General features: G+C 32.7%; 2 long non-coding RNA genes across 2 annotated transcripts; both read right to left on the bottom strand.

The window, feature by feature from the left end:
• Positions 1 to 8,790: 8,790 nt before the first annotated feature.
• On the bottom strand, positions 8,791 to 9,514 carry LOC142237133 (uncharacterized). Its single transcript, XR_012722358.1, has 3 exons — positions 9,461 to 9,514; positions 9,000 to 9,341; positions 8,791 to 8,939 (listed from the first exon to the last, which is right to left on the bottom strand). It is a non-coding gene; the product is annotated as an uncharacterized LOC142237133 (long non-coding RNA).
• Positions 9,515 to 10,354: 840 nt separating this feature from the next.
• Positions 10,355 to 10,935, bottom strand: LOC142237135 (uncharacterized). Its single transcript, XR_012722360.1, has 2 exons — positions 10,626 to 10,935; positions 10,355 to 10,568 (listed from the first exon to the last, which is right to left on the bottom strand). It is a non-coding gene; the product is annotated as an uncharacterized LOC142237135 (long non-coding RNA).
• Positions 10,936 to 10,947: the final 12 nt, after the last annotated feature.

Consider the following 10,947-nt stretch of genomic DNA (forward strand, 5'->3'; position numbering starts at 1 on the left):
TAAAACCACAATCGCTTTCGTTATATCAAAATTTGCATTACGTCAGTTTTTGTGTTACCCAAAAGTTGTACCGTTTGTAAGAGGCATCAGACGATTGCAACTAAATTCAGTTGTTTACTTCAAACGCAGTTTCTTTAAATGCGCTTTGTGTGTGTAATACGCACTGGTCTATAAAAATTGTTAGCTGATGACTATAGCGATATAAGAGCTACATGGCCCAGAGATAGTGTGTTTACTTACAAAAGATGCAATTTAACACAATTTATGAAATTTTTAATTTACTTCTACATTCTTTGTATTGCGGCAGAGAAGGCGGAAAATAAAATTATCCAGAAAATTAAATAAACAATTAGTATTCAGTTAATGTTTTTTCTTATATCGTGTAAGAGTCGTTAACATTTACCACAAAAATAGCATGCTATGCTTCCAAACAAACTTTTTTTTTATCGCGAAAATAAATTTCCATTTTAGTAGGCCTAAGAATTTAGTTTGTGAGAAAAGTATTTTTTGCGTGTGCTCTTTAGAATGACTAAAACAATTGACTTTTTGTATGCTGTTAATTTGAGCACCCTTCTACAAATGTCAATAAGACAGACTCTTAGTAAACCCACAAATATCCTCTACCATTAAATGATATGAGCTACTACACTCTTTAATTAATTAATTAATTTTACTAAATGGTCTTTTTGCACACATTTTTATTGCCTATTAGCGTAATTTAATTTTTTCCACAGTGAATTTCAGATGAGAGTAAAACAAACGCATGTTTTCATTTTCTGGACGAAAAGAAACTCGTCTGGCATTTGTCTGCCATCGTTGCTGGTTTTTCACACACACAATTGCACCCAGTTAAACAAATACACTTTCACACGTTTGCCATTGGTTTTATTTTTTTCGCATTAATTTCGCATTTCTTCCTCTCCATATCTATGGCTTTCGAACATCATGTTCCGGTTGTGTTTCTTGTTTGCTGGTATTTGACTATAGCTAGTGATTGCGAGATGTGGTGAAAAAAGAAAATACTTCCTTGAATATTCAAGGTAATGAAGATGGTTTTGGCGCGGTTTCGTAAAAACGCATAACAATTTTTGTGACAACAACAATAACAATTAATATAAAAATAGAAAAGTGGAGAAGATAAATTTCACACACGTTTTTGTCAAATATACTTTTTACATTTTTCTTTTCGCAAACGTTTTTTTTTTTTTTGATCACCCACAAAACAAAATTATTCACAATTATTACTTGCTTTTATATTATCGTTTATCACCGAAATACAAAAGTAACGGTTACTAAAGAATTAAAAAAAAAATAATTTGTTATTACGCCGTTTCGCATATGTTGACAATCACTGCCAAACTGAATTGACTTTAATACAGTTAGATTAGAAAGCAGCACGGACCTTCCTTTAGATCTTTGTTGTTGTTAAAGGAAACGAATCATCACAATTTCCTTTTCATGCAAATGAATGAAAATTCACTTAAAACAAAACAACAACAAGAAACAAGCAATGAAAGGAAAAACAAGAAACGCTTTTGCCCACAAAATGGACAAACACATTTGAACGGGTACCCAAGCGAGAATAAAGGCATGTTTGTCCACACACACACACACACACGAAAACATTTATATACTATCTATGCATATGTTGAGTTTATAAGATTTTGGCTAAAATGGAAATCAGCCTATATACTAGAACTCGACCGACCGACCGGCTTTGCCCAAAAATCGATAATACATGTTCACCGTTTGAAAATAACAATTCGCTCTTGTAACATGTTTGATTTAAACATATTCCTTCTCTGGGTGTATTGTATATGGCTCTTTCATGACCAATCTTCTGATTTTACTTCTTAAAGGACGAGGCATCTCATTTTTATTGGATATGCCATATGATAAGTACTCGCGCAAATCTCTCGGTTTGAGATTTCTGAAATTTGTTTCTTATATTTTAAAATAGAATTTAGGTCATTATGTACATGATCTAATAACCGTTAGTTTATACATTGTATAATTGTCGGCAATTTCTTACAAAAAGAGCCATACAGTGACCTACACGCAGAGAAGGAATATGATCACCCCAAACATTTTCCAAGAGCAAAATTTTTTATTTTTAAACGGTGAACATGGAACCTATTTGTCGCAAAAATGTTCTTTTCTCGGTAAACATATACATGGTTACCGAAATCAGATACATATTTTTTGAGAAAATAACATTTTTGCGACAATCATGTTACATGTTCGTATTCCTTTTTGCTCTTGAAACATGTTTGAGGTGATCATATTCCATCTCTGGGTCAAAAACAACAACAAGAAACAAGCAATGAAAGGAAAAACAAGAAACGCTTTTGCCCACAAAATGGACAAACACATTTGAACGGGTACCCAAGCGAGAATAAAAGCATGTTTGTCCAAACACACACACACATACGAAAACATTTATATACTATCTATGCATATGTTGAGTTTATAAGCTTTTGGCTAAAATGGAAATCAGCCTATATACTAGAACTCGACCGACCGGCTTTGCCCAAAAATCGATAATACATGTTCACCGTTTAAAAATAACAATTCGTAACAATTAGTAACATGCTTGATTTAAACATATTCCTTCTCTGGGTGTATTGTATATGGATCTTTCATGACCAATCTTCTGATTTTACTTCTTTAAGGACGAGGCATCTCATTTTTATTGGATATGCCATATGATAAGTACTCGCGCAAATCTCTCGGTTTGAGATATCTGAAATTTGTTTCTTATATTTTAAAACAGAATTTAGGTCATTATGTACATGATCTAATAACCGTTAGTTTATACATTGTATAATTGTCGGCAATTTCTTACAAAAGAGCCATACAGTGACCTACACGCAGAGAAGGAATATGATCACCCCAAACATGTTCCAAGAGCAACATTTTATTTTTAAACGGTGAACATGGAACATATTTTTCGCAAAAATGTTCTTTTCTCGGTAAACATATACATGGTTACCGAAATCAGGTACATATTTTTGGAGAAAATAACATTTTTGCGACAATCATGTTACATGTTCGTATTCCTTTTTGCTCTTGAAACATGTTTGAGGTGATCATATTCCATCTCTGGGTCTAAGAATATGAGAGAAAAGCATATCATGTAACAGGTTGGCTGATAAGTCCCCGTTCTAACATAGAAAAACACATTTTTTTGCCAAAATTCGTTTTTATTATTCAACATAGTTCCCTTCAAGGGCGATACAACGATTATAACGACCTTCCAATTTTTTGATACCATTTTGGTAGTACTCCTTCGGTTTTGCCTCAAAATAGGCCTCAGTTTCGGCGATCACCTCTTCATTGCAGCCAAATTTTTTCCCTGCGAGCATCCTTTTGAGGTCTGAGAACAAGAAAAAGTCGCTGGGGGCCAGATCTGGAGAATACGGTGGATGGGGAAGCAATTCGAAGCCCAATTCATGAATTTATGCCATCGTTCTCAATGACTTGTGGCACGGTTCGTTGTCTTGGTAGAACAAGATTTTTTTCTTCTTCATATGGGGCCGTTTTGCCGCAATTTTGACCTTCAAACGCTCCAATAACGCCATATAATAGTCACTGTTGATGGTTTTTCCCTTCTCAAGATAATCGATAAAAATTATTCCATGAGCATCCCAAAAAACAGAGGCCATTACTTTGCCACCGGACTTTTGAGTCTTTCCACGCTTCGGAGACGTTGCACCGGTCGCTGTCCACTCAGCCGTTACCCTGATAACAATGCAGACTGGTTCTTCGTCCAAATTGATTACTTTACATATTATTATTACAATTTTAATAAGAGCTTATTGGACATGAAAGATTGAGGAATTGATTGATTATGAAGCTATTTAAAAGAAAACGCCAGATACCAATTAAGCCTGACTAGACATATGTTTCTTTGTGAGCTAGTGCAAGTTTCCATAGTCTTTAGTGTAGATCTGGCGGGGTGAGAGATGATTTAATTTGGTCTTATGTGCTAATTTCCTAAGGAAATTACATACGAGAATTATTTCTTCCAAATTTAACCATTGTTACTACACTAATGCAACAACAAATTTTCTTTACATCAAAAATATTATGACCTAATTTTGTATGACCTTACTACTTTTTATTTAAATTTTCTTACAACTGCTATAAAACGGGCTTTCTGAAATGCAAATAAAAGACTTTAGTTTATATTAAAAACTTCCGACATTTCTTTGATTATTTCCAAGCGCTTGTGATATGAATTTTTAATAATATAAATATTTATTTTTTGAACATTTTTGTTATTATTTTTGTATTATATTTTTTTATATTTTATGCAAAAGTCGACAGCCTGGGATCACATTAATTTCAAATAATTTCAAAAATAATTACTAAATTAAATTATCACAAGTTCTTTTATCGTATGTCTACGATCACAAATGATTGAACTTAAAATGTATTTTATTACTGGTTCCTTAAATTATTTGCTGGTATATAGATTTTTTTTTTTAAATTGAAGAGATAATAAATAAAATTTTAAATATCTTTGATTACTTTCGAAGCATTGATATTCATGAATGACAGTGTGCTACCTCATGAATGATGACCTTAGAAATCGAAATACTAAGGTTTTGTTAGTACAATCATGTTCATGAGTTACAACTACAATTGTGTATTTTAGTTGGCTCACTATTCGAATTTAAAAAGAAATAGTTCTAGTTCTTTGTATAGTATGAAATGCATTGCATGTATGCCTTCAAAGTAAGAGATACTTTCATAGTTTTTGTTGTTTTTTTGTATTGGCTTTTTTCTTTGTCAAATCGGGTTTTTCATACAAACACTTAACGTGTCCTATAACACAGAAAAAAATCTAGAAATCATAACATCCAATATATGGAGGCGATGAGTGATGATATATATTTACTTATAATCTATAACTACATACATATTAGGGCGGGTCGACATTGTATTACAAAAAATGCATTTTTCATATTTGGACTAAAATCGAAAACTCTCTGTGGTGCTTTCTTCTATCATCAGTACATATAACCTATTCAAACCTATGACTTTCGTATTCATTATAACCTTAAAAAATATTTTTCTCCTGTGTATATAAACCGACACTCTCTAATATACACTTTTCATATCCAAAGTAGAAATGGAATACGGACTAAGTGGTACACTCCCATCGAAACGTATGAGTGACATGAACTACACAAAAATCCTTCCACAGGCGTGGTTGAGTATGCTAAACGCGAAATGATTCACAATATCTGTGTGAAATGGTCTTTCAGTGCACACATCATGTCTACGTCCTTGCTGGAAAGCCTTGTAAATCTGTGTAACTACACAAGCCCTTCCCTCATGTTGTGTGCCTGTATAAATCTATATTTATAGAGTAGTAAATCATTTTTGATATGAGACATTTCACTCATACCCTATGGTGACCTAAGTAAAGAACTTAAGAGAATTTCCCAATGAATGTATACCAGAAATGAAGAAAATAATTATTTATTACAATTACAAATTATAGTAAACTTATTTATACGATCACTAGCTATCGGCCTATGAAGAAAAATATTAATCTTATTTTACAAGGTTTTAAAACAAGTAGATTCATCATCAGCTCATATCATGAATTCCTAGTTCCTCTTCTTGGCCATTTGCAGATTTTTATTATTACAGACATCTATAACATGAAGTTCCTTTAGCCCCATTCATTTATAAAGGGTGATTCTTTTGAGGTTAGGATTTTCATGCATTAGTATTTGACAGATCACGTGGGATTTCAGACATGGTGTCAAAGAGAAAGATGTCCAGTATGCTTTGACATTTCATCATGAATAGACTTACTAACGAGCAACGCTTGCAAATCATTGAATTTTATTACCAAAATCAGTGTTCGGTTCGAAATGTGTTTATCGACAAATTTTGTTCAGCGATGAGGCTCATTTCTGGTTGAATGGCTACGTAAATGAGCAAAATTGCCGCATTTGGAGTGAAGAGCAACCAGAAGCCGTTCAAGAACTGCCCATGCATCCCGAAAAATGCACTGTTTGGTGTGGTTTGTACGCTGGTGGAATCATTGGACCGTATTTTTTCAAAGATGCTGTTGGACGCAACGTTACGGTGAATGGCGATCGCTATCGTTCGATGCTAACAAACTTTTTGTTGCCAAAAATGGAAGAACTGAACTTGGTTGACATGTGGTTTCAACAAGATGGCGCTACATGCCACACAGCTCGCGATTCTATGGCCATTTTGAGGGAAAACTTCGGAGAACAATTCATCTCAAGAAATGGACCGGTAAGTTGGCCACCAAGATCATGCGATTTGACGCCTTTAGACTATTTTTTGTGGGGCTACGTCAAGTCTAAAGTCTACAGAAATAAGCCAGCAACTATTCCAGCTTTGGAAGACAACATTTCCGAAGAAATTCGGGCTATTCCGGCCGAAATGCTCGAAAAAGTTGCCCAAAATTGGACTTTCCGAATGGACCACCTAAGACGCAGCCGCGGTCAACATTTAAATGAAATTATCTTCAAAAAGTAAATGTCATGGACCAATCTAACGTTTCAAATAAAGAACCGATGAGATTTTGCAAATTTTATGCGTTTTTTTTAAAAAAAAAGTTATCAAGCTCTTAACAAATCACCCTTTATATCTAACACGGTAAATTTCACATTTTTTATTTTATGATCTGAGAATTTTTTTGACCCGTTATTGGTACAGCCCTCCCATTTGTTTATATGGCCTACATACATCACTAGAGTCCTGTGATGCTGCAATTGACCTCTCTCCCACTTAGTTTTAGTAAATGCCGAGATGCCGAAACCGAAGAAAATGTGTATGCAATGTCCCATATACTCATATACTTCCATACGTATGTTCTTGTCTCCTGCAACCTATCTGTGTTTGACCGTCGTCATTTCTATACTTGTAAAAAGTGCCATAATTGAGAATTTAAAGACAACAGATTCAATGTATTATGGATTTTTTGAAACCCTGCCTTCTTTTAAGGTCACATTTTAAGGTGAATGTTAAATTCGACATCAATGTATGTCAAGGAGATTGTCCAGTTAATGTATATTAGCTAATTGGTAAGTATTTAAAAATTAAAAATTATTTTATTTGTAAGTAAAAGATAATTAAAAAAATATTGCGTTAACAATTAAAGTAAAATCACCGCGGTTGTTGTTGCAATTTCAAAATTGAATATTGCACGAATTTCAGATTGTTACTCACAATTTGGCTATAAATAATTTAATTATGATGGTGTTGTGTTTCCTTTTTAAGTCATAATCAGGTGTTTTAAAGGGACAGACAAGCATATTAAAACAATTGAAGACGTTATGTTTTGATTTAAAACTCTGAGCAAGCTTGGCAGCACTTTTATCGATTTTGATAAATATTACGTTATCGATTTTTAAATAAAAATCGTATGTTGTCGCTAGCAGATGACAACATTTGTGCCGTTGATCGAATGTGTAACAACGACATCTATGGTAGAGTAACTACAATCGAAACGCGACATCTTGATGACAAATTGACGCTGGAAATATGGCAATAATGTAATTATTATCCTGTAGCATATCTTTAGGCTCCAAACTTAAACACAAAAGTTTGAAAAATACTAAAATGCAATAATTTTTCAAACATTTTTTCAAAGGATTAGGGTAATATTCAAGTTGAGAAATTGTTGAGAAAATCGCGTTCTCAACAAAAAACAGACATTACCCTCAACAGTAAAATTCAACACAATAGCAATAATCTCTCAATTGTAATCCTCAAATTGAAATGCATCGCTACTCAATAATTTCTCAAACAGTTTTCAATGTGAGACCAATTAAAAATTAACATTGCTGCGAATATTTTCTAACCACAATTTGCATGAAAGTCAATTCCAGGTTTTACTGAAAGTCAACACTAAATTTCTAGTCAACACTAAAATTCTGATTTTGTAAATTTTATTAATTTTTTTCATTAAAAATATAATAATATTAAAAATAACTAATAATATATAAAAATAATAATTGTTATAATATCAATCAAAACATAATTATCTTATTAAAGGTGTTAATAACTAAAACTATCAATACAACTTTAAATAACTTAAACATGTTTCATGTATAATTCAATTTCCCCCATAATGTTGGTGTCACATACCTATTAATTAATTAATTATTAATTAATATGCTGGCAATTTCAAATAATTACTATCGAGGAACTTGCTGGCCTGCGTGTTCGAATAGATTCCATCAAGAGGAATTCACAAAATATCAAACTGATGACGGAATGTAAATTGATGTAATGCACATTTTCATCCAGAAGTTCTTGATTTAGGAATTGTTGCACTTTGTTTTAATTGGTTGCACTTTGCAAATTTTCTGGAATCTTTTCTTTGTTGTTTCCTTCATCATGTTTTCACCGGTCAACATCTTCCAAGAATATAACATCCAATGATTTTAGTTTTCTGCAAAACAATCGAGTTTTGTGATTTCCATTACGTTTTCATTTCACTTTTTATTTTGACTTACCAATTATAATTAGAGTTTTGGATTAATTTCAGTCTTATGTCAATAAAAATAACTGACCACGTACTTCGTGGCACAAAATGTATTGAAAACCACAAAATTCCTCAAGAACGTGTCACAAAATTGTTGTAAAACTCATTAAAATTCGGGAAATGAGCAAGGAACTTGATGACTAGAGAGTTAGAATAAATTTCCAGCATTTTCAATTCACAAAATATCAAATTAAACCGATGATGCGATGTAAATTAAACTATAGACGTGATGCGAATGATCACCCAGCAGTTGATATGGAAAAGCATAAATACCAAGTTTAATTCGTTGTACTTTGATTTATGGAAACTTTCTCTTTTCGATAAGCAACCATCATTTTTCATTGGTCAACATCTTAATGTTTCCAAGAATGCAGCATCTAAATATTTTAGTTTTCTGCAATTTAAATTTAGTGACTTCTCTAAATTGTTGATTTAATTGTTCATATTGTCTTACCAATTATTATAAACTATTTGAAGCAGTTCCAGTTAATTGTCCAACATTTTTTCATCGGTCAGCTTTTTAATGTTTTCAAGAACGTAGAATCCATAATTTTAGTCTTCGGCAAAGAGATATATATTTAGTGTCTTCCTTAAAGTTTCATTTAATTTTTTTATTTTCACTTACGTATTATTACAAACTATTTGGAGTAAATTCAGTTTTTTGTCTAAAATGTTTTTTATTTCTTTCAATTGACCACGAACTTCGTTGCACAAACAAGTATTGAAAACCACATGGTTTTTTCGTTGCATTTTAGGGTAGTGTTTTGTCAAACTTTTCTCATATTATCTTCAACATCTTTTCAAAGATTTCGTCAACATTTTGGCAAATTGGAAGTAATTCGCAAACAATTTGAAGATGTATTGAATATGATCTGTTTCAAGTCAAGTTAAATTCATGTTGATAATTATAGTTACCCTCAAACTGAAAAGTTGTTGCATTTGAAAAACGCTCATCCTGTGTTTATTGGGGATAGTGAATAGCTAAAAAACAAAAAAATAAAATAGAACTAAGCCCTATTTTTTGCATTAATTTTGTGGTTATTAATTCCGTAGTTTATCAAATACACCAATGATAGCGCTTCATTAAGAAAACATCAGGGATTAGGAAATCCAAGAGAACAAGAGAAGCGAAACTGCGTCAGTACCCTGCCAACATTTTTTGAATTTGGGGACTCTTTTGAGAATCCCCACTACGTCGAAAACAATCATATACGACATCAAAAACTCGTCGGAAAAGCGCCGTCACTATTGAGAAGTTGTACCACGCCAAGTTACTACAAAAATGTTTCGCATGAGTGCAATTATTTGGTGCCTTTATAGATCAATTTAGAACGACGCCAATAAGGGACCCTCCAAACAATCAGAAAAAGTGCATTTTAAGATAGTTGTAAAAGAATCATTGTGGTCGAGTAAAACACGTTTGTTTAGATATTTATTAATTTGATTAAACATTTACAAATTCTTAACAATATAACATTTATACCACTATCACATTACATTTAACATAATTTTTAGCATTAATGATGATGTTGAGTTACAAGTAGCGAGTTACATCCCTGCCAACATTTTTTGAATTTGGGGACTCTTTTGAGAATCCCCACTACGTCGAAAACAATCATATACGACATCAAAAACTCGTCGGAAAAGCGCCGTCACTATTGAGAAGTTGTACCACGCCAAGTTACTACAAAAATGTTTCGCATGAGTGCAATTATTAGGTGCCTTTATAGATCAATTTAGAACGACGCCAATAAGGGACCCTCCAAACAATCAGAAAAAGTGCATTTTAAGATAGTTGTAAAAGAATCATTGTGGTCGAGTAAAACACGTTTGTTTAGATATTTATTAATTTGATTAAACATTTACAAATTCTTAAAAATATAACATTTATACCACTATCACATTACATTTAACATAATTTTTGGCATTAATGATGATGTTGAGTTACAAGTAGCGAGTTACATGTTGCTGCGTCTATCAACCAGTGTTTTTATTCCATGGAGGCAGCGTGTCTGTAAAATATCTGAAAAACAATCACTTTATTCCATTTGGAAAATCACCAAATTGTTCACCAATATACCTTTCACAATTTTAAGCGTATAATCTATGTTTTCAGAACTTTATTTTCGTTTTCATTTAATTAAAATATAACAAGCTGGTTGCGCTTGGCGTTTCACAAAAAAAAATGGTTTTTTTTAACAGTAGGGATGGCAAATTACTTGCATGTACTTTTTGATGTACCTTTTCATGATGGTTGAAGTGACATTTACGAGTCTGTGGTAACGATGAGGTTGAAATGGAACTTTGAAATGCTGGCAGGGATGTTGCTGCGTCTATCAACCAGTGTTTTTATTCCATGGAGGCAGCGTGTCTGTAAAATATCTGAAAAACAATCACTTTAT

The sequence above is a fragment of the Haematobia irritans genome, chromosome 1 (assembly GCF_050003625.1).
Source record: "Haematobia irritans isolate KBUSLIRL chromosome 1, ASM5000362v1, whole genome shotgun sequence".
In the NCBI taxonomy this organism is placed as follows: Eukaryota; Metazoa; Arthropoda; class Insecta; order Diptera; family Muscidae; genus Haematobia; species Haematobia irritans.